The 25,602-nt window shown below is 41.5% G+C and overlaps 1 non-coding gene across 1 annotated transcript; it reads right to left on the reverse strand.

Moving 5' to 3' along the window:
- Positions 1–10,922: 10,922 nt before the first annotated feature.
- Positions 10,923–10,994, reverse strand: trnah-gug (transfer RNA histidin (anticodon GUG)). The gene has a single exon. It is a non-coding gene; the product is annotated as a tRNA-His (tRNA).
- Between the last annotated feature and the right edge of the window lie 14,608 nt (positions 10,995–25,602).

Below are 25,602 nucleotides of genomic sequence, written 5' to 3' on the forward strand. Positions count from 1 at the left end.
CCGAAAACAACCTGGACTCTGAAATGAAAGCTATACTGGCCAGGGCCGATTTAAATCAGTATTCCAAAGCCCAGTTGTATAGCAACACGTTACAGCGCTACCTCCGTCTGGTTAGACAGGGTGAAAAAGATCAAAACATTTTAACTGTAACCATGGCCTCTGGGTTCTGGGGCTGATGCGGGGGGTACGGTTGATAAAGATGTTGCGGTGACCGAACCTGTTGAGAGTTCAGAGGGAGATGTTGTAACGGATGTTTTGATAAACATGCCGGCCAGAAGCAAAAGACATGCAGAATATATCCTGCACAAAATGGTTCAGAAACCGCGGGTAACGGCTTGGAATGAACAGGGTGAATTTGTTTTTAAAGGACAACTGATCAAAGGTTCACACATGTTTGATTTGTTGAAGAGTGTCACTAGCACTAATAAGGTACCCGATAGTCGCCGACCTGTAGGCTGGAATGCTTTCCTACAGGCGATGGCCTGTCTGAACATGCCCCAATCAACAGTTCCTAACCAGGAAACGCGACAAAAAATCCGTCTGTGTAAAGAGGTGGAGACTGATCTGACTCCGATATCTCATTACTCTGACCGTGCTGAGCGACCATCCTCAGGATCTATCCATCGTTGGGAAGCTTATTAATCTCATGTTTTTATTTGTCTCCTCTGTAAATAATGACCCGACAAACAATTTTTTTTTTTTTTTTTTTTTTTTTCAAATGTTGTACATTTATTTATAACATAACCCCTGCTTTGTATAAGAATTGTGTTGAATAAAAACAAAACTAATGATTCAAAGGCTGTTTTCATTATTTTTTCACCTTAACACGCATGACATCTTTTAAAATCCTCACAAGAACACCCCATCTGTATACATGGCTGGCTAGGGTCGTAAGTCATTGTGTTATAAGGGGGGGTCCACAGTGTCCTGACAAACTCTGCCACTTTTTTATCATTTTGGCCTAAATCCTCACTGTAGAAGGCCATAATATCGGGGTATGACCTTCCTTTAGATCTATGATATAAGAAAAACACACAGTGTTGACCACAAGTGAAGGTCTGAAGACTTTGTACTTGACGACCACTGTAAGTTGTTTCTTGACAGTTGTTGAGCAGAAAGTTATTGATCTTCCGAGGGAATGGTCTGGAATCCGGGGGGTTTCCATAGGAATCAAAAAATTCACCACGGTGGTCCTCCCTTAGATAAATAGCCAGCCAATGTTCTCCAGGCATATTTTTAGGGTGTGTGTTGATTATGTACATTGCAGGTAAATTCTTGATCTAAAATTTAGGCAGCTGGTCGCAGGCGTAGACTCCTTGAAACAGTTTCCGTGAGCCGGCCAGGACATTCATGATGTGGTTGAGCTCTCTGGTGTTCATTTTAATAATAATCATACAGAACGTTTCTCCTCTGATTCACCTCAATAATGTTGTCAAACACAGCATACACGACCATATTTACAGTGCGTGGTAGAGGCTGCTTGAAACGCATCTCCAAACGCATAATGCCCGTCTTCATCAGTGAAAAATGTTGTCCACACTCTTCATCAGGGGTCAGGTTGAAACCGTACAGGGTGTAACCGCTGCAATATTCCCGGCGATCGATCAGCAGAGGTTGATCCTTGAGATGGCGACCCGTAGCCAGTACTAGACTGTAATATTCACGAACCGCATTGCCGTTTTCAAAGTCAGGTTGAAAAGGTCTGGATGGAACCTGCACACCATCGACGTACAACGCTATAAATTCCGCGTTATAATGTTTAAAGTTAAAGGGGTTCTTGTTGTAAACCCTGGTAAATGCATCATTATCCACGAGACCTATAATAACCTGTTTTGAGAGCTGTCCTAGAAACAGATTTTCCTGGTTCATCACCCGTGTCCCTGCGGAGATACTGTGGACTTTCATATAGACTCTTTCGATCGGGTACTTCGCGTTTGCCGTCATTAAGGCCTGCGCGTGTCCTAGTTTAACCGCTGGGGAGACGGACACTTTTTTCACAAACAGCGAGGCCGATAATATGGTCAGTTTATATTTTTCAGTATCAGGGGTCATCAGACAAAAAGCACTTTTACTACGGATCATTTTAATTTTAATGTCTACCCCGTTGAGCATGAGTTTTTCTTGGAAAAATATGTCTGCATGGATATGCCCTATTAGCTCAAAGGTCCGCCCTTCTGTTGAAAAGGCCGTTCTTTTTTGCAAACCCTTATTGAGTCCCTCTGGATCCTTGTCGTCCATAGCTTCCGGGGTGTCTTTGAAGAAAAGGCCGAGGCTGAACTGTTTGCTTAGGGTCTCATCACTATAATTAAGGATACACTCCATCATGGCTCTATAGGGGTAAGTATTGCTGCTTTGACTAATGAGCCGATCTCCCAGGGTCACATCCACCTGTGAAAACATGGTGGCCACCGGGTAATTGATGACCCCAGCGTTGGCCGTCTTCTCGATTGCATCGCCATCCTCATCAGTCACTTTACAGTTCATTAAAACAAATGTGTTATTCAAATCAATATAATCCTCGCCATTGCCAGCTATAAAAAACTCCAGAGGGGCCGTGTCTGAAATTGCGGAAAGAGGGGGAATCTCTACATATATGCTCTTATCTATACTCGTTTGAGTGTATGGAACTGTAAACAGATCCAGTTCTGATTTGACGCATTATTCCGATAGACTGTGGACAAAAGACATGTTTAAAAGATGTATCCTGAGGCTCTATTTGTCTTTCTTTGAGACTTTCTTTTTGCAGGTTTTTTCTTGTGCTGCTTCCTTCTCCGAGTGTTTCCACGATATGTTGGAGAATGAGAGATTCTTCGTTTTTTGTTAGCCACGGATCTTCGTCTCCCTGGTGGACACATGCTGTTTCTTCTTTTACCCCCCCTCCTCGCCATTACCATGAGACCCGAACCCTCCTGATGCTCATGGCTAGCTGCCCGGTTCATAACATTGGTGAACACTCACTAACAATATTTTTAGCCGCTGATTTCAAGTGGGGTCTGGCTATAGCAAAGCCTCTCTTAAGCAGGGGTACGGCCATTCTAAAGAGACCACGAAAGAGTCCTCCTAGACCGGCACCATACATTGTGGGGGCTCCTACAAAACCGGGCAAGCCGTACCCGGCTTGCATCTTGTAATAATCCACATAGGCGCTAGGATCTACATAACCCCTTGAGGTAGCCATTTTAATAATGTACACACTGTTTCAGGGGTCGAAAATATAGTTTGACAATAACTTTACCGAAGCGGAAGGGTACGTTGATATTCTGATCCGATTTTACTTCGATCGTGATGTTGTCAAAGTGGGTCTTTGAGACTGGTACGTAGTGTGGCTTGTCATAAGTAATTGTGACCATGTCATTGCTTTTACCTTTAATAAGTACATTTCTCAATAGGGGGACATAACTATCCCCGACCCTCTGGTGGGTTATGATATCCGTATACACATAAAGAGTGTAAAAGCCGCCCCTTATGTCAGCCGGGAAGGGGGCCACCACTTCTGAGAACCTGCTCTCTGTGTCAGAATAGAACCCTAATATACGCCCCAGTTGGCCGCTGGTTTGAATGCTAATACCTGGTTTTGACACCTTGTACACTCTGTTTTTAATAGGGTTGTAATATAGCTTGATGTTGGGGGTGCCTTCTGAGAACTGTTTATGCATCTCATCTAATATTTTATCCACATTGTCATAATAACCTCCTTGTATCGTGAATGTCCATTGACTCTTTTTAACATCATCAAAAATGGTGAAGGTGGCATCCTTATCTTGTAAAACAGCCCAAGTGTAAGGATACTGTATTTCCGCCAACCCCACTTCCCACGACCCCCTTAGATCTATAGATTTTCCAAATTGTACCGTGTAACTGGATATTTCATTTTTAGGGTATATATCGAGAGAGGCGTTTCTGGGTAGAGTCACGTAGAAGCCTCCTGATTCCATCTTGAGTATCGAAAGTAATGCCCCCAACACACCCGCGGGCATGTTGTTATAAGGATTGAATATCGCAAACCTATTGTTCCGGGACCCAACTATTGAACTTTTCAGGCCATCCAAGCCATTTCACCAACACTCTGTATACACTGTCTTTACCCACATTAATTTTTGTAACTCAGCTTCGTAAAAAGTTCCTTCTATATCCTCCCCGTCATAGTCTTTTAACCGGTACATGGGGGGGTCTCTAGCCAAGTGTTCGGTAACTGTAAAATATTCGTCAGAAAATGTTTGTTCATAACCTTTGGCAAAAGTACTCCTTAGCTTTGAAACGCGAACCACATCACCGATGTTGAACTTATAAGTAGTTTTTCCCTTCTTAATAAATGGTCCGTATCAATTTTTATAGACCTTAAAAGAATTACTTTGATCAACATTTATAGGCTTCATTTTAATACTGGTGTGATACCCTTGGTTGTAAGCATCGATAAAATCCTGAACTTTATCAAAATACTTGAACGTGTTGACCGCTGTAAAATATCTCCACATTTTGGTCTTTATGGTGCGGTTAAACCTCTCCACTAACGATGCCTTAAGCTCATTACCGGTGGTGAAATGATGTATTTTGTGTCTCTTCAGTAGATTCTGAAATTCTCTGTTGAGAAACTCTTTTCCTTTATCAGTCTGCAGTTTTTTAGGACATCGACCCTGGGACAATATATCCTCAATGGCCCTTGTCACTGCCCGACCTGTTTTATTATGTAGAATGCGAGCCCAGGCATATTTTGATAACACATCGATACACATCAACATAAATTTGTGACCATTGTTATGTTTTGATAAATTTGACATATCGACTAGATCGATTTGCCATTGTGAGTCTATGTCAGTTGCATATACGCGGTTTCTTTTAAAGTTAATCCTGAGAGGTTTATGTAAGGTATAGGCGTCTTGTTCCCGTAACCATTCTGAAACATCCACATCATTAACCTTCACTCCGGCCTCAGCGAGTCCTCTTTGAAAACCCTTCTTACCCGCCAAATCCCCAATCTTGGCTGGGTTGTAGTATTGTTCCTGCATTTGGGGAGCTTGCCGAGTCATTCTGTCAAATAACCACACAGACCCACACTATGCGCAAAGTTTTTATACAAGGTTTTTAATTCAACTTCAGGATAGCAGATACCCCTTTTTAGACATTTGAGAAAAGTATAACATACACAGCAATTTTTTCTATGGTCCAGACAAAAAGAAATCAGATGATTGGTTACTTGATCTATATCAACAAATACCTGTTTCTTTATCTTGTAGGCACACACCTCAGTTACATATGTAAATAAAACAACAATACGACCTATTTTAAAAGTAAACAGAGGTGTATTAAACATGCTCAGTAAAAGGTCATACAGATGTTGATGAAATGGCCTAATATCATTCTTGGCCCCCTTGAGCGCTTCATCCTAGTGTTCGTACCCCCCGGTCTTTGTTACAGCAGCCATTAACTTTTCCAGGTTTGAAAGTTGATCCTCATCGATGGTTAAATCTGTAGAGAAAAGGCTCGCGTTGGCTACTTTTCTGTCAAGCACATGGTGTAATAGCGCTCTCAGGTTAGCTGCAGAGTGTTGATGACAGAACCAGTTGCAGAAGCAGTCCAGAACATTCCCCATGTTCAAAGTCCCTTAGTTCAGGTCAGAGTCTGAATCAGTGGCGTAGATGTCGAATTCTTCGTCGATGCCCCCAGCCTTAACTTCTTTACGGAAGAAATAAGCTTTTAGCTTGCAAGTGGTTTTTCTACTCGGCTCATCCAGGTCATTGAGCAGCTGCCCAATTTCTCTATTATAAACGGCTCCTTTTTCAGCTCCAGCAAAATCTCATCTATGATATTCTGGACTTGTCCCGCAGTGACATGTATGTGGGAGTAAGACAGTGCCTTGATTAGTGCCGGTTTAAGCCACGGTTTGTTCAGTCTTCTGTAAAACACGTTGAAATAGAACAGGAAATAGTAACGGTCTGGTTCAAACAAACAACTGTGTCTCAACTGACTGGGGTGATTCACTTCACACCCCCGACAGACTTCTTTCAGAGCTCGGTCGATGAGAGCACTCAGAATATACACCAGGGTGCTTTTAACCACTTACTTGCTTACTTGGTCACATACCCCGGGCATAAATCCTGCGTCTTCATCACGCCCCCGGGACAGTCCGATGCTCATTGGGTCGCCTGGTGGTTTGTGGGGTGTTTCTACATCCATTGGACTGACCCCCTCCTGAGATGCACAGACGGTAGACAGTTCGGCAAAATCGAGGCCCTCCATGAGCTCCAGAGGCTGGGGATTTAGACTCATTTGGCCATCCATCGCACCGCATATTGTTTCGTCCTGAGGGACCGGGGTCTGAGGTCTTGGAGGGTAACCGCAGTCAGAGGGTTCCGGAGTGTATACAAAATCTGGGGAATAGAACCAGGGGTTTGAAGAGGCCTGTAGAGCCTGTCGACGTCCGCAGCTTTCGGGTAAGACATTCTATTTAATTTTAAACCATGAATGAATTGTTGCGCCTTTTATCCTATCTCTTCACTATGTCACGACACACCACCCTCTTAGAAGAGAGTAGCCCCTGAGCCGTCAGACCACCCTCCAAAACCCCACACGTCGTCTGTTTTATCTTCGTCGTTGTGATTCAAGGGGGATATATAATCCATAATCCAGCATATTCTCCTTCTAACCGAATCCAGTTGCGAACATTTGGTCAAGATGTCAAAACCGTCATTTATACAGGTTATGACCTCTTTCAAGAACGGCCAGTCCACGGCGTCAAACATAATTTCAGTAACCTGTTTTTCAGGATCCTCCACACCCCCTTCAACAGGGTTTGTAATCAGGGTACTGCTAAACAAAACCTTACGATCTGTAGTTAGAGATAGACTCTTCACCACTCTACCGTAGTTCTGAAAGCTTTCCCATTCACACCTTTCAAAACCGTGAGTCGGAGACTCCATTTCACAATCTCTTGGACCCTCTTGCAAGCCTTCTAGAGTCTTATCCACAAGCCCCAGATCTCTCCAGGCCATCACCTTCAACCAGTCCTCATGAGAGTATTCAATTACCGTCTAAAAAGGTTCCAACGTACCCTCCGTCTCTCCCAAAGCAAAAAGCTCCACTTCAACATAGCTGGGGTCCCTTTAAAAAGCGGTAACCTCGTCAAGGCCCCCAGAACAACACCCAGGAGCGTTCAATCTTCAAATTGGTGAGTACAGGAACCCTTGCCCGGGATTGTTTCTTGCGGGGTTTCATGTTGATGTCGGTGGACATGTTGAAGAAGCAGGATGTTTCAGATGCTGAGAATTAAGGAGGTATTGCCTAAAAGCAGCGCGGGTTCTTAAATAGAGAGGAGAGTTTTGGGGCGTTGCCTTCAGAGGGGTGGGGGTATTTATGGGTGGCCTTGTTGTTCAGGGTTTTATGGGTGTACTCACGCCCTCCAATTATGATGTAGGAATATTAATAAGCTTAGGGCAAACGTCATAACAAAATAGGCCACGCCCAAAAAACCCTACTATCTACTTACATGACAAACTAATTACAAATGTGTATGATATTGCACTTGCCATTTTAGTAATAGTCCTCTGCGTGTTTCGTATTATACCGGTATAGTCATTTTTGTAAGTTGCATTGAGAGTGCTGGAGAGTAATTAAGTATTTGTAAACTAATCTATAACATCCTATATATCGCTATATGTGTGTATGTGTATGTGTGTGTGTGTGTGTTGTGTTTAAAATTAATGCTATAGTGATGTGGATTGAACCCTGAGTGCCGAATCCAAACTACAATAATTCCAACTGCAGGATTGAGGCGAGCTAATGGGAAACCCTACATTTCGGCCACTGCAGCCGCTATCACTGTAACACAGACACACAACATAAAGACTGAAAGAAACAAACACAGCTGTAACGTCCCTGTCCAGTCGCCTCGCACTAAGGTGCTCTGGGGACTCTGTGTTTGTATCCAGACGAGAGGAAGCCAGCTCAGAGGTTAACATATGGTCGGGCGCATAGGATTCCTGGTTTTCAGGCAGGCGGCCCCGTTTCAACTTTTGGTATGGGATTGCAGTGTCTGTCAGAATAAAAACATGAGTTTATTATCATGGGGGATTTCGTTTGTATCGTTCCAGTCACCCTCTATAGCATTGTATTGTACTGTACATTACAATTAAGAAAAAGTGGAATGTCGTACTGGACAATCAAAGGACGCAATGATATCACAGATTCCAATACATAACTATTGAAATATTATTACTACTACTGTCAATGTCATGTTTACTTTTGGTATTTTTTGTAGAATACCATACCGTATACTGGCCCATTTCGACCGCTGGGTGTTCCTGTAATACGAATTAAATATAAGCAACGGCAAGGATAATTGTAAATTGACAATTCAACACACAAACTCGATGTCTCATGTATCTTGTGGTTGCCATTGACAGCTTGAGCACAGGTGATAAATGTGAGATATGGGGCAGATTCCTTACAAGATCATGTATATGTTTGTGTTTTCATATGAATTGATGTATTTTTGATAACTAGTTCTTATGCATCCAAGAGATAAGGATATGTTTTCTCAAGCACAAAAATAAAGATAAGCAGAGAGTAATAGAAGGAGATGTGTGTTTTGAATGGCCGTGCGTCTGGACAGACAAGTGTCAAAGTTCTGTCGTTACAAACAGCAGGCCAGGCCTGAGCCCTGTCCGTTCCTCTCAAAAGGCATGTTTTGGCGGGAAACTGACAAGCAAATGCACTGTTCTCATTGAACAGTTTCCAGTGTCCGCTATACAACACGCATCATGTACTCATGAATTCGAACTATCTCACATGAGCCAGCCCTGAGCTTTCTAGTTTTGTGTTGATTTTTTAATCACCCTGGCGATTCGACACCCAAACAATGAAATGAAGTTACATTAATATCGATGATACTTATTAATGAATTAGATGGATGTAATCCACAATGTAATTAATTTGCAAATACAGGTTCAGTTTTCTATATTTAGTTTAACTCTATAATGTATTGATGTTGTTGCTGATATAACGATATACTTTCATAAAATGGAATATTGTGAGAAAGGCACCGGGCTGGTGAGTGGGGTCTCCCATTGCCGTGACCCGGATTCGAACCGGGGTTGTTGCGACCACAACGCAAACTACTAACCACTATACGATCACGGCCAGCTACTTGAAAGATGTTCAAAAGTTTATGGAACAGGCGCCGGAAGATGTAATGTTATTTTACCATAGTATTGATTTTTAAAGTATACTAATGAAGGTCATATTTCTTGGGTGGCGCAGTGTTGTGTGATGTAGGCTTATGTTTTCTAAGACTGACATGGTGCTGAAAACAGCTCCCGAGAACAAGCCTCCTGCTCAGCTACATGACAAACTAATTACAAATGTGTATGATATTGCACTTGCCATTTTAGTAATAGTCTTCTGCGTGTTTCGTTTTATACCGGTATAGTCATTTTTGCAAGTTGCATTGAGAGTGCTGGAGAGTAATTAAGTATTTGTAAACAAATCTATAACTACCTATATATCGCTATATGTGTGTATGTGTGTGTGTGTGTGTGTGTTGTGTTTAAAATTAATGCTATAGTGATGTAGATTGAACCCAGAGTGCCGAATCCAGACTACAATAATTCCAACTGCAGGATTGAGGCGAGCTAATGGGGAACCCTACATTTCGGCCACTGCAGCCGCTATCACTGTAACACAGACACACAACATAAAGACGGAAAGAAACAAACACAGCTGTAACGTCCCTTTCCAGTCGCCTCGCACTAAGGTGCTCTGGGGACTCTGTGTTTGTATCCAGACCAGAGGAAGCCAGCTCAGAGGTTCACATATGGTCGGGCGCATAGGATTCCTGGTTTTCTGGCAGGCGGCCCCGTTTCAACTTTTGGTATGGGATTGCAGTGTCTGTCAGAATAAAAACATGAGTTTATTATCATGGGGGATTTCGTTTGTATCGTTCCAGTCACCCTCTATAGCATTGTATTGTACTGTACATTACAATTAAGATAAAGTGGAATGTCGTACTGGACAATCAAAGGACGCAATGATATCACAGATTCCAATACATAACTTTTAAAATATTATTACTACTACTGTCAATGTGATGTTTACTTTTGGAATATTTTGTAGATTACCATACCGTATACTGGCCTATCTCGACCACTGGGTGTTCGTGTAATACGAATTAAATATAAGCAACGGCAAGGATAATTGTAAATTGACAATTCAACACACAAACTCGATGTCTCATGTAGCCTGTGGTTGCCATTGACAGCTTGAGCACAGGTGATAAATGTGAGATATGGGGCAGATTCCTTACAAGATCATGTATATGTTTGTGTTTTCATATGAATTGATGTATTTTTGATAACTAGTTCTTATGCATCCAAGAGATAAGGATATGTTTTCTCAAGCACAAAAATAAAGATATGCAGAGAGTAATAGAAGGAGATGTGTGTTTTGAATGGCCGTGCGTCTGGACAGACAAGTGTCAAAGTTCTGTCGTCTACAGACAGCAGGCCAGGCCTGAGCCCTGTCCGTTCCTCTCAAAAGGCATGTTTTGGCGGGAAACTGACAAGCAAATGCAGTGTTCTCATTGAACAGTTTCCAGTGTCCGCTATACAACACGCATCATGTACTCATGAATTCGAACTATCTCACATGAGCCAGCCCTGAGCTTTCTAGTTTTGTGTTGATTTTTTAATCACCCTGGCGACTGGATTCGACACCCAAACAATGAAATGAAGTTACATTAATATCGATGATACTTATTAATGAATTAGATGGATGTAATCCACAATGTAATTAATTTGCAAATACAGGTTAAGTTTTCTATATTTAGTTTAACTCTATAATGTATTGATGTTGTTGCTGATATAACGATATACTTTCATAAAATGGAATATTGTGAGAAAGACACCGGGCTGGTGAGTGGGGTCTCCCATTGCCGTGACCCGGATTCGAACCGGGGTTGTTGCGACCACAACGCAAAGTACTAACCACTATACGATCACGGCCAGCTACTTGAAAGATGTTCAACAGTTTATGGATCAGGCGCCGGAAGATGTAATTTTATTTTACCATACTATTCATTTTTAAAGTATACTAATGAAGGTCATATTTCTTGGGTGGCGCAGTGTTGTGTGATGTAGGCTTATGTTTTCTAAGACTGACGTGGTGCTGAAAACAGCTCCCGAGAACAAGCCTCCTGCTCAGCTACATGACAAACTAATTACAAATGTGTATGATATTGCACTTGCCATTTTAGTAATAGTCCTCTGCGTGTTTCGTTTCATACCGGTATAGTCATTTTTGTAAGTTGCATTGAGAGTGCTGGAGAGTAATTAAGTATTTGTAAACAAATCTATAACTACCTATATATCGCTATATGTGTGTATGTGTGTGTGTGTTGTGTTTAAAATTAATGCTATAGTGATGTGGATTGAACCCAGAGTGCCGAATCCAGACTACAATAATTCCAACTGCAGGATTGAGGCGAGCTAATGGGGAACCCTACATTTCGGCCACTGCAGCCGCTATCACTGTAACACAGACACACAACATAAAGACTGAAAGAAACAAACACAGCTGTAACGTCCCTGTCCAGTCGCCTCGCACTAAGGTGCTCTGGGGAGTTTGTGTTTGTATCCAGACGAGAGGAAGCCAGCTCAGAGGTTCACATATGGTCGGGCGCATAGGATTCCTGGTTTTCAGGCAGGCGGCCCCGTTTCAACTTTTGGTATGGGATTGCAGTGTCTGTCAGAATAACAACATGAGTTTATTATCAAGGGGGATTTCGTTTGTATCGTTCCAGTCACCCTCTATCACATTGTATTGTACTGTACATTACAATTAAGAAAAAGTGGAATGTCGTACTGGACAATCAAAGGACGCAATAATATCACAGATTCCAATACATAACTTTTTGAAATATTATAACTACTACTGTCAATGTGATGTTTACTTTTGGTATTTTTTGTAGAATACCATACCGTATACTGGCCCATTTCGACCTCTGGGTGTTTGTGTAATACGAATTAAATATATGCAACGGCAAGGATAATTGCAAATTGACAATTCAAGACACAAACTCGATGTCTCATGTAGCCTGTGGTTGCCATTGACTGCTTGAGCACAGGTGATAAATGTGAGATATGGGGCAGATTCCTTACAAGATCATGTATATGTTTGTGTTTACATATGAATTGATGTATTTTTGATAACTAGTTCTGAAGTATCCAAGAGATAAGGATATGTTTTCTCAAGCACAAAAATAAAGATAAGCAGAGAGTAATAGAAGGAGACGTGTGTTTTGAATGGCCGTACGTCTAGACAGACAAGTGTCAAAGTTCTGTCGTTACAAACAGCAGGCCAGGCCTGAGCCCTGTCCGTTCCTCTCAAAAGGCATGTTTTGGCGGGAAACTGACAAGCAAATGCACTGTTCTCATTGAACAGTTTCCAGTGTCCGCTATACAACACGCATCATGTACTCATGAATTCGAACTATCTCACATGAGCCAGCCCTGAGCTTTCTAGTTTTGTGTTGATTTTTTAATCACCCTGGCGACTGGATTCGACACCCAAACAATGAAATGAAGTTACATTAATATCGATGATACTTATTAATGAATTAGATGGATGTAATCCATAATGTAATTAATTTGCAAATACAGGTTCAGTTTTCAATATTTAGTTTAACTCTATGATGTATTGATGTTGTTGCTGATATAACGATATACTTTCATAAAATGGAATATTGTGAGAAAGACAACGGGCTGGTGAGTGGGGTCTCCCATTGCCGTGACCCGGATTCGAACCGGGGTTGTTGAAACCACAACGCAAAGTACTAACCACTATACGATCACGGCCAGCTACTTGAAAGATGTTCATCCGTTTACGGAACAGGCGCCGGAAGATGTAATGTTATTTTACCATAGTATTCATTTTTAAAGTATACTAATGAAGGTCATATTTCTTGGGTGGCGCAGTGTTGTGTGATGTAGGCTTATGTTTTCTAAGACTGACGTGGTGCTGAAAACAGCTCCCGAGAACAAGCCTCCTGCTCAGCTACATGAAAAACTAATTACAAATGTGTATGATATTGCACTTGCCATTTTAGTAATAGTCCTCTGCGTGTTTCGTTTTATACCGGTATAGTCATTTTTGTAAGTTGCATTGAGAGTGCTGGAGAGTAATTAAGTATTTGTAAACTAATCTATAACTACCTATATATCGCTATATGTGTGTATGTGTGTGTGTGTGTGTGTTGTGTTTAAAATTAATGCTATAGTGATGTAGATTGAACCCAGAGTGCCGAATCCAGACTACAATAATTCCAACTGCAGGATTGAGGCGAGCTAATGGGGAACCCTACATTTCGGCCACTGCAGCCGCTATCACTGTAACACAGACACACAACATAAAGACTGAAAGAAACAAACACAGCTGTAACGTCCCTGTCCAGTCGCCTCGCACTAAGGTGCTCTGGGGACTCTGTGTTTGTATCCAGACGAGAGGAATCCAGCTCAGAGGTTCACATATGGTCGGGCGCATAGGATTCCTAGTTTTCAGGCAGGCGGCCCTGTTTCAACTTTTGGTATGGGATTGCAGTGTCTGTCAGAATCGTTCCAGTCACCCTCTATCACATTGTATTGTACTGTACATTACAATTAAGAAAAAGTGGAATGTCGTACTGGACAATCAAAGGACGCAATGATATCACAGATTCCAATACATAACTTTTGAAATATTATTACTACTACTGTCAATGTGATGTTAACTTTTGGTATATTTTGTAGAATACCATACCGTATACTGTCCCATTTCGACCACTGGGTGTTCGTGTAATACGAATTAAATATAAGCAACGGCAAGGATAATTGCAAATTGACAATTCAAGAACACAAACTCGATGTCTCATGTAGCCTGTGGGTGCCATTGACAGCTTGAGCACAGGTGATAAATGTGAGATATGGGGCAGATTCCTTACAAGATCATGTATATGTTTGTGATTACATATGCATTGATGTATTTTTGATAACTAGTTCTCATGCATCCAAGAGATAAGGATATGTTTTCTCAAGCACAAAAATAAAGATAAGCAGAGAGTAAAAGAAGGAGACGTGTGTTTTGAGTGGCCGTGCGTCTGGACAGACAAGTGTCAAAGTTCTGTCGTCTACAAACAGCAGGCCAGGCCTGAGCCCTGCCCCTTCCTCTCAAAAGGCATGTTTTGGCGGGAAACTGACAAGCAAATGCACTGTTCTCATTGAACAGTTTCCAGTGTCCGGTATACAACACGCATCATGTACTCATGAATTCGAACTATCTCACATGAGCCAGCCCTGAGCTTTCTAGTTTTGTGTTGATTTTTTAATCACCCTGGCGACTGGATTCGACACCCAAACAATGAAATGAAGTTACATTAATATCGATGATACTTATTAATGAATTAGATGGATGTAATACATAATGTAATTAATTTGCAAATACAGGTTCAGTTTTCAATATTTAGTTTAACTCTATGATGTATTGATGTTGTTGCTGATATAACGATATACTTTCATAAAATGGAATATTGTGAGAAAGACAACGGGCTGGTGAGTGGGGTCTCCCATTGCCGTGACCCGGTTTCGAACCGGGGTTGTTGAGACCACAACGCAAAGTACTAACCACTATACGATCACGGCCAGCTACTTGAAAGATGCTCATCCGTTTACGGAACAGGCGCCGGAAGATGTATTGTTATTTTACCATAGTATTCATTTTTAAAGTATACTAATGAATGCCATATTTCTTGGGTGGCGCAGTGTTCTAGGCTTATGTTTGCTAAGACTGACGTGGTGCTGAAAACAGCTCCCGAGAACAAGCCTCCTGCTCAGCTACATGAAAAACTAATTACAAATGTGTATGATATTGCACTTGCCATTTTAGTAATAGTCCTCTGCTTGTTTCGTTTTATACCGGTATAGTCATTTTTGTAAGTTGCATTGAGAGTGCTGGAGAGTAATTAAGTATTTGTAAACTAATCTACAACATCCTATATATCGCTATATGTGTGAATGTGTGTGTATGTGTGTGTGTGTGTTATGTTTAAAATTAATGCTATAGTGATGTGGATTGAAACCAGAGTACCGAATCCAGACTACAATAATTCCAACTGCAGGATTGAGGCGAGCTAACGGAGAACCCTACATTTCGGCCACTGCAGCCGCTATCACTGTAACACAGACACACAACGTAAAGACTGAAAGAAACAAACACAGCTGTAACGTCCCTGTCCAGTCGCCTCGCACTAAGGTGCTCTGGGGAGTTTGTGTTTGTATCCAGACGAGAGGAAGCCAGCTCAGAGGTTCACATATGGTCGGGCGCATAGGATTCCTGGTTTTCAGGCAGGCGGCCCCGTTTCAACTTTTGGTATGGGATTGCAGTGTCTGTCAGAATAACAACATGAGTTTATTATCAAGGGGGATTTCGTTTGTATCGTTCCAGTCACCCTCTATCACATTGTATTGTACTGTACATTACAATTAAGAAAAAGTGGAATGTCGTACTGGACAATCAAAGGACGCAATAATATCACAGATTCCAATACATAACTTTTTGAAATATTATAACTACTACTGTCAATGTGATGTTTACTTTTGGTATTTTTTGTAGAATACCATACCGTATACTGGCCCATTTCGACCTCTGGGTGTTCGTGTAATACGAATTAAATATAAGCAACGGCAAGGATAATTGCAAATTGACAATTCAAGACACAAACTCGATGTCTCATGTAGCCTGTGGTTGCCATTGACTGCTTGAGCACAGGTGATAAATGTGAGATATGGGGCAGATTCCTTACAAGATCATGTATATGTTTGTGTTTACATATGAATTGATGTATTTTTGATAACTAGTTCTGAAGCATCCAAGAGATAAGGATATGTTTTCTCAAGCACAAAAATAAAGATAAGCAGAGAGTAATAGAAGGAGACGTGTGTTTTGAATGGCCGTACTTCTAGACAGACAAGTGTCAAAGTTCTCTCGTCTACAAACAGCAGGCCAGGCCTGAGCCCTGCCCGTTCCTCTCAAAAGGCATGTTTGGCGGTAAACTGACAAGCAAATGCACTGTTCTCATTGAACAGTTTCCAGTGTCCGGTATACAACACGCATCATGTACTCATGAATTCGAACTATTTTACATGAGCCAGCCCTGAGCTTTCTAGTTTTGTGTTGATTTTTTAATCACCCTGGCGACTGGATTCGACACCCAAACAAAGAAATGAAGTTACATTAATATCGATGATACTTATTAATGAATTAGTTGGATGTAATCCACAATGTAATTAATTTGCAATAAGAGGTTCAGTTTTCTATATTTAGTTTAACTCTATTATGTATTGATGTTGTTGCTGATATAACGATATACTTTCATAAAATGGAATATTGTGAGAAAGACACCGGGCTGGTGAGTGGGGTCTCCCATTGCCGTGACCCGGATTCGAACCGAGGTTGTTGCGACCACAACGCAAAGCACTAACCACTATACGATCACGGCCAGCTACTTGAAAAATGTTTGTCTGTTTACGGAACAGGCGCCGGAAGATGTAATGTTATTTTACCATAGTATTCATTTTTTAAGTATACTAATGAAGGCCATATTTCTTGGGTGGCGCAGTGTTGTGTGATGTAGGCTTATGTTTTCTAAGACTGACGTGGTGCTGAAAACAGCTCCCGAGAACAAGCCTCCTGCTCAGCTACATGACAAACTAATTACAAATGTGTATGATATTGCACTTGCCATTTTAGTAATAGTCCTCTGCGTGTTTCGTTTTATACCGGTATAGTCATTTTTGTAAGTTGCATTGAGAGTGCTGGAGAGTAATTAAGTATTTGTAAACTAATCTATAACATCCTATATATCGCTATATGTGTGTATGTGTGTGTATGTGTGTGTGTGTGTGTTATGTTTAAAATTAATGCTATAGTGATGAGGATTGAAACCAGAGTACCGAATCAAGACTACAATAATTCCAACTGCAGGATTGAGGCGAGCTAATGGAGAACCCAACATTTCGGCCACTGCAGCCGCTATCACTGTAACACAGACACACAACGTAAAGACTGAAAGAAACAAACACAGCTGTAACGTCCCTGTCCAGTCGCCTCGCACTAAGGTGCTCTGGGGAGTCTGTGTTTGTATCCAGACGAGAGGTAGCCAGCTCAGAGGTTCACATATGGTCGGGCGCATAGGATTCCTGGTTTTCAGGCAGGCGGCCCCGTTTCAACTTTTGGTATGGGATTGCAGTGTCTGTCAGAAAAACAACATCAGTTTATTATCAAGGGGGATTTCGTTTGTATCGTTCCAGTCACCCTCTATCACATTGTATTGTACTGTACATTACAATTAAGAAAAAGTGGAATGTCGTACTGGACAATCAAAGGACGCAATAATATCACAGATTCCAATACATAACTTTTGAAATATTATTACTACTACTGTCAATGTGATGTTTACTTTTGGTATTTTTTGTAGAATACCATACCGTATACTGGCCCATTTCGACCACTGGGTGTTCGTGTAATACGAATTAAATATAAGCAACGGCAAGGATAATTGCAAATTGACAATTCAACACACAAACTCGATGTCTCATGTAGCCTGTGGTTGCCATTGACAGCTTGAGCACAGGTGATAAATGTGAGATATGGGGCAGATTCCTTTCAAGATCATGTATATGTTTGTGTTTACATATGAATTGATGTATTTTTGATAACTAGCTCTGAAGCATCCAAGAGATAAGGATATGTTTTCTCAAGCACAAAAATAAAGATAAGCAGAGAGTAATAGAAGGAGACGTGTGTTTTGAATGGCCGGGCGTCTGGACAGACAAGTGTCAAAGTTCTGTCGTCTACAAACAGCAGGCCAGGCCTGAGCCCTGCCCGTTCCTCTCAAACGGCATGTTTTGGTGGGAAACTGACAAGCAAATGCACTGTTCTCATTGAACAGTTTCCAGTGTCCGGTATACAACACGCATCATATACTCATGAAATCGAACAATCTCACATGAGCCAGCCCTGAGCTTTCTAGTTTTGTGTTGATTTTTTAATCACCCTGGCGACTGGATTCGACACCCAAACAATGAAATGAAGTTACATTAATATCGATGATACTTATTAATGAATTAGATGGATGTAATCCACAATGTAATTAATTTGCAAATAGAGGTTCAGTTTTCTATATTTAATTTAACTCTATAATGTATTGATGTTGTTGCTGATATAACGATATACTTTCATAAAATGGAATATTGTGAGAAAGACACCGGGCTGGTGTGTGGGGACTCCCACTGCCGTGACCCGGATTCGAACCGGGGTTTTTGCGCCCACAACGCAAAGTACTAATCACTATACGATCACGGCCAGCTACTTGAAAGATGTTCAACAGTTTACGGAACAGGCGCCGGAAGATGTAATGTTATTTTACCATAGTATTCATTTTTTAAGTATACTAATGAAGGTCATATTTCTTGGGTGGCGCAGTGTTGTGTGATGTAGGCTTATGTTTTCTAAGACTGACGTGGTGCTGAAAACAGCTCCCGAGAACAAGCCTCCTGCTCAGCTACATGACAAACTAATTACAAATGTGTATGATATTGCACTTGCCATTTTAGTAATAGTCTTCTGCGTGTTTCGTTTTATACCGGTATAGTCATTTTTGTAAGTTGCATTGAGAGTGCTGGAGAGTAATTAAGTATTTGTAAACTAATCTATAACATCCTATATCTCGCTATATGTGTGTATGTGTGTGTATGTGTGTGTGTGTGTTGTGTTTAAAATTAATGCTATAGTGATGTGGATTGAAACCAGAGTGCCGAATCCAGACTACAATAATTCCAATTGCAGGATTGAGGCAAGCTAATGGGGAACCCTACATTTCGGCCACTGCAGCCGCTATCACTGTAAAACAGACACACAACATAAAGACGGAAAGAAACAAACACAGCTGTGACGTCCCTGTCCAGTCGCCTCGCACTAAGGGGCTCTTATAAGATCAACAAGTTCTGTTGTCTGTAATGGTCCCAGGTCCTAACATTGCCTGTTTTGCATAGGGTACTTATGTTATCCACACTGTATCTGGCTCTGTCTCTCCCCTCAAATGTAATTAAAAATAAAATTAAAAAAGAGGGTGTGTGCGTGGGTGTTTGTTTGTGTATATGTTAATTGTTTTGTAAAAAAAAAAAAAAAAAAAAGCTGTGGTTATATTTTATCTCTCACATAATGTGTTCATTCGTTTTACTTAAATACATTCTAGGGTCTTAAAGCTCATAAGAGTTAGACTTAAGATAAGGATATGCTTTTTAGTTATTTTAGCGTTCTCAATCCCTGATGATAAGGAATCGTTTAAAAAATAAAAACAACTGATCACTCAATGCTAAATAGATCACAACACTCAAGGCTAAATCACTCACACCATGGGGGACGGGGGTGGGCTCAGACAACAGTAGGTATGGCGTGTGGTATCAAAACATTCAGAATACTTTTAAACTATATAATTTATAAGCATTGTAAAATAAACCCAAATATCTCTTTTGCGGGGATAAACGCTGTTCTGAGTAGTTTGTGACTTGTTTAATACCAAACAAAGTATCGCTATTAAAAAAAAAAAAAAAAAAAAAAATCACTGTGAAAGCGCTAGTTATTTTAGATCTTTATAGTTATTTTCTTGGCTCAGGTTGTTTTTTAGCGCTTATAAAGGCCTGAAATATTCTTAGTGGTTGTTGACTATAGGTCTAGATGCTTAAAAATGTTTTTTTGAGAGACCAAAAGGTTCTAATAAAAGTTTAGAGTAGAGAGGAGAGAGATCGTCTCCATCTTGGTTTCTATTTGAAATTTGATGCAGTGTCATTTTATTGGTTGGTTTTGATATGTTAATTGGTAACAGGGCGGCACAAAGACCAGACCAGAACAATGCCTTACAAGCAGATCCGGCATGTGGCCATCAGTATAAGTATGAAGGTCTGGTCTTCAGCTCGACAGACTCATACTGCCCTTTCGATTTCAGACTAAAGATCAACAATGTCCGGAAACAACATCAGCGACTTCGATTTAAACGAGTTTTTAGGTAAGTCTTCAGATTATTTTCATTGACTCAGAGCGTGTTGTGTGCATGTCTTGTATATAAGGCTATAGCATCTGTTTTAAGTTCTGTAAAATTATTTTTCAGCCAGTCAACAGGAGTTAATTCCCAACGCTGAGGAGATCATCTGGAACAACAACGGTAAGCTTTTTGTGTTTGCGCTCATGGGTTTTTATGTTTGGGTGTGTGTGGTTTTGAAGCGGCTCATTAGAGTTATGAAAACGTTTTAATATATATTAATGCCGGTCTCTTTAATTACACAGAAACTATCGAAAGGCCTGTGATTAATGTCTCCGAGCATCGACCAAGAGAAGTGGTTGTCCCTAGACAGGCTGTCTGCCGACCGGGTAAGAACTAAACCCCCGTTTGTTTGTATAACGTTTCTGTAAGATGTTTGAGTCCAGTTTTGTTATTTTTAAAAAATTATCCTTTCTAACAGTATTAAGAAACGTGGTTCGAGACAATGAAAGGCCTTCCACATCGAGGGCTTGTTTCGTTTTACCTTCGAGAACCGTAACCTTTCAAGAATCTGAAAGGCCGTCAGCCCCAGTATCTGATAGCTGTGAGTATATATCTGCAGTCTGTAAATAAGAGGTTAAAGCTTTTTATAAAGTGTTGTGGTTAAAGGTTAAACATGTCTCTTACCTTCACAGCGGTGCAAAAAGCTAAACCAGCCGAAAAACATAAGAAACAATTATTCTGTGGAGGTAAGTAAGATCTTTCAAACTTTAATGTTTTTAAAACGGCTTTGTTTGTCCATTGTGGGCTAATATTTAAGTGATGTGTGCCTGTTTCCTGTAGGGCGGGGGGTTCTGGGAAAGATCTTTAGAAGTCCGGACAGGTCTAGGCTTGTTTCTGGCTTATCTCCCGCTATTATACTTCTGTTTTAAAGTGGTTGTAGGAAAAGGCTTGAAGGTGTTCCTTGTATTTAATATTTATACAGATTGTGAAAACGTTTGTGAAACAGGAAGTCCCGGGATCAGGAAGCGTTTACACTTGGAAGGTTCGTTTAAAAATGAAATGTTGCTGTGTGTGTGTGAATACAAGTTTTTTATTAACAATATTACAGTTTTTAAAGAAACATTTAAGAAACAGTTTATTTACAGCGGCTTCTCTGTTTTACATTTATTATAAGGTTTTAGATTTTATCAAGTCCTAATAAATATATTGTCTGTAAATAATAAGGCGTTGTAGTGAATGTCTAAGGCTATTTTCAAAGGTCTAAAAAAGCTAAAGGTTTTGAATGTCCTGGACATGTTGTTTTAAGTTTGATTTCTCTCGCCGTTTAAAGATGTAAATGTAATTTATATTTTTATTCTTCCCAAGACTCTTGGGATAGTCATTCTGTGGATGAGCTATTGAGGACAATTACCCCGTCTAAGTGGGATCAAACATCTTCCCCTGTGAGATCACCGAGAGGATCCCCCACGGTGGTCTTGGAGACCCCCCAACATCTACTCAGGCCACAGCCTTCTGGGGGTAATTCAACACCCCAGATTCAGCCCGCCGCATTGTCGGGCGGAACAAATACAGCCATCCAACAACCTCAGGGGTCGCCATCAGTCAGGGCTGACACACCACCCAACGACGGCCTGGTTTCAACATCGTCCCCCCAGACCCGTTTCTTGGCTACAGAAACGCGGAACAGTACCCCGCGCTTGGCCAGGGTGTCACCGCAAAGGCCTTCTTGGTCTCCGTCCGTGAGTATACGCTCGCTCCTTGTCTCCTTCGACTGAGATTTACCGGAGCGACCATCCTTTGAAGCTGAGCCAGGCCACCAGCTCCCGGAGCTTCTTCCTGAAGGTCGGCATGAGTTGCTACATACTTTGTTACAAAATCAAAGACTTGTGTTAGTGGGGCAAAACCTGGTGATAGATAGCCAAAACACCCTTATTAATGTTTTAATAGACACAAAATGCCTTACTATTGTGGGTTGTTGGAAAAATAAAAAAGAAATTAAAAAATGTCCAGACTTGGTAAAAGAACTCACGAACTAAAGGATTATGAACAAGCTAGGGCCCCAAAAAGACCTTCCCGAGAGAACATCCCCGGCCCTGTTGTGAACTCCTCTGATGTCCCAATGAACCTGGAACTATTACAAATGATAAATGATTTAAATAACCCCCAATTACCACCGATAGAATGTGAATTAACAGACTTACCGGTGAACCCCGACCTGTTACAGATGGTCAATGATCTAAATAACCACCTCCCACCGGTAGCGCTTATAGAGGTTCACCCCCTAGTTCACCCCGATTTGTTTGAAATGGTGGAGGCTTTGGAGGAGCTACCCCGACCAGATTCTGCCCCTATTATAAATGATTTGAGTCAATTAGAACACAGGATGGCGGCAGAAGCAGCCGTCACTATAGAGGAGGGTCTTGACATTAACCGGTTGGATATCTTTGAAGGACTTTTACAGGCTTTAAATGAGCCTCCTCAAAAAGGGGGTTTTGTAGATGTCAGCAGTGGGGGTGTTCGGAATGTGGAGGGATCTGAGACTGATAAGGCTGTGGAGGACATGCTCTGTGAGAATGTAGGGGGTGAAGGCTTTGTTCAAAATGATGATGTGTCCAAGAGTTCCAGTGATCCCGTTATTATAGATAGACCGGCCTATAACAATTTTGAAATGATTCAGCATTTTAATTATGCAGAACTTTTAAATTGTGACAATTATGCAGAAATATTTGTCAACATACACGAGGCCTTGCAAAACATGCTTGAACAGGTTGCTGAAAGGCTCAGACCTCGAGATGTTGTACAGTTAGAACTCAGAGGGGATGTTTTGTTTAGCAACCTATCTGTAATGCTGAGTGGAGATAATTTAGATGTTGATGAATTTCTGGCTAAAATCGAAAAGTCATTCAATGTTGCAATGTAACGCAGCCATCTTAGCTGATGAAAGTCTGTCTCTGGTAATGAATGTGGTTCGTAACCCTGAGGGTGGGGCGCTTAGAAGACTGTCGAAATGCTTGAAGAACGACATAATTAGGACCAAGCTCAGGCAATTAGTGGTGAGTTCCAGTGGGGACAATAAGCTCTGTTTTGCTAACAGTTTAATAAAACTACTCACCCCCGACATGCCTGAACCCCAAGCTCTGCAAGAGGCTTTAATGCTTCATCAGAGGGCCGGCTTAAACTCTCAACAGATGGTTGCCTTTTCAGACATTACCAAGTTTGAGGAGTTGTTGTCTTTAAAAATTGTTGTGTGGTACCGTTGTGAGGTAAAGGAAGTATTTGTGAAATTTCAGACACATCCTGAAACCCATACACAGACACTGTTTCTCTTCCTAAGTGATAGTCATTACTTTGGAATAAAGAGTTTGACGGCTTTTTTGGGTTGTTCGTATGTTTGTCATTGGTGTTATAAGGCCTTCAATGATAAGCTTAAGCACCGCTGTGACGGTTACTGTAACGTCTGTTTCAATCCGCAATGTCGTAAGGGTTTGGCCCCTACCATCCGATGTAAAGATTGCTTAAGGATTTGTCTCTCAGCGTTCTGTTTTTCCGAGCATAAGGTACAGAGGGCCGCTGCTGAGGGGGTTAAAAAACGGAGTTATTGTGATCAAACTAAATATTGCCCGCAGTGTTGCCTCCAGTACCGTTTTCATGAGGTTAAACCACACAAATGTCTGGAGCCGAGATGCAGGATCTGTAATGCTGATTTAACCCCGGGGTCCGAACACCAGTGCTTTATTCAGCCGGTTAAAAAGGAGCCGCCGCACAACCGGTATGTCTTTTTTGATTTTGAATGTCGGCAAGAAAACGGGGTCCACGTTGCTAATTATATACACTGTATTGACTTGTTGGATCGTGAGTGGTCAGCTAGCGGTGAGAGTTGTGTCAGGGATTTCTTTACGCGGTATCGCGGTCCAAAATACCTCAATTACACATTTATTGCCCACAATGCTAAGGGTTATGATTCTTACATTTTGATGAAGTATCTGGTGGAAAATGGGGTGACCCCAAAAATAATAGCTCAGGGTAGCAAGATCATGTGTTTCACCGACGAAGCTTTCAACCAACGTTACATAGACTCGTTAAATTTCCTCCCCATGAAATTGAGCGCTTTGCCTAAAGCTCTGGGTTTTGAGGCTCAGAAGAAAGGTTGGTTCTGCCATTTTTTAAATACTAAGGACACTCAAAATTATCGAGGGTCCTACCCGCCCGCCTCTTATTATGGGGTTGATACTATGATGTCTCATGAGAGGGAGGAATTCTTTAAATGGTACAATACGGTTAAGGGAGGTGTTTTTGATTTCCGAGAAGAGATGGCCGCTAATTGTAAAAATGATGTGGTGATCCTTTAAGAAGCCTGTGTGCGTTTCCGCGCCCTGGTTATCAACACCTCGGGTCTCGACCCTTTGCAAAGTGTGACCATAGCATCTCTCTGCATGAAAATGTATCGGTCCAATTTCTTGCAGAAAAACACTATAGCGGTCACCACTTCTGACAACTATCGTGCTAGACAAAAGAACTTTTCGACTGTCTCCATACAGTGGCTGGAATACCTGAGTGCCAGGGATAACATCTTCATCAGACATGCTTTAAATCAAGGGGAAGTCAAAATGGGGCCTTACTACTTAGACGGCTTTAGCGACGTGTCCGGGCGGCGTACCGCTTATGAGTTTGCTGGTTGTATTTACCATGGCTGTCCTCAGTGCTTCGACCCAAACACCTTTAACCCAGTAACACAAAAACTCTGCGGTGATATGTACTATGATTTCCAGGAACGAATTGAAACTTTAAAAAACACCTATGGTTTGAACGTGCTGGTGATTTGGGAACATGAGTGGATGACCCTGAAGCAACAGGATGCGGGGGTACAACGGTTTATGGAAACCTTGGACTTTCCTGAATGTCTAGAGCCCCGGGATGCGTTATTTGGGGGTCGTACCAACGCCCTCTGTTTACATTATGAGGTAAAGGAGGGTGAGAGAGTAGATTACTATGATTTCACCAGTCTGTACCCTTATGTCAACAAGACCAAAATGTACACGGTGGGGCATCCAACCATTGTTTATCGTGACTTTCTCGAAATCGGTCATTACTTTGGTTTGATCAAGGTCACAATGTACCCTCCTCGTGAGCTGTTCTTACCCGTGTTGCCTTACAGGTGTTCGGGAAAATTGATGTTCCCAATGTGTAGAACGTGTGTGGAAACTGAAAATCAAACTACCTCTTGCCTGCACAGTGATGAAGAGAGAGCGCTGACGGGTGTCTGGTGTAGCATTGAGCTTGACAAGGCGGTGGAGAAAGGTTACAGAGTCGGTAAGGTGTATGAGGTTTGGTATTTTTCTGAAAAATCTGATACTCTTTTTGCTGATTACATTATGACCCATCTGAAAGGGAAACAGGAGGCATCGGGCTATCCCTTATGGTGTGTTGACGCCGCGGCCAAAGAGCGATACGTTCAGCAATATTTTGAAAAGGAAGGGATCCGTCTAGAGCCGGGGAACATAACTGTAAACCCCGCCAAGAGACAAATGTCCAAACTGATT

Source organism: Amia ocellicauda, chromosome 16, assembly GCF_036373705.1.
Source record: "Amia ocellicauda isolate fAmiCal2 chromosome 16, fAmiCal2.hap1, whole genome shotgun sequence".
Lineage (NCBI taxonomy): Eukaryota > Metazoa > Chordata > Actinopteri > Amiiformes > Amiidae > Amia > Amia ocellicauda.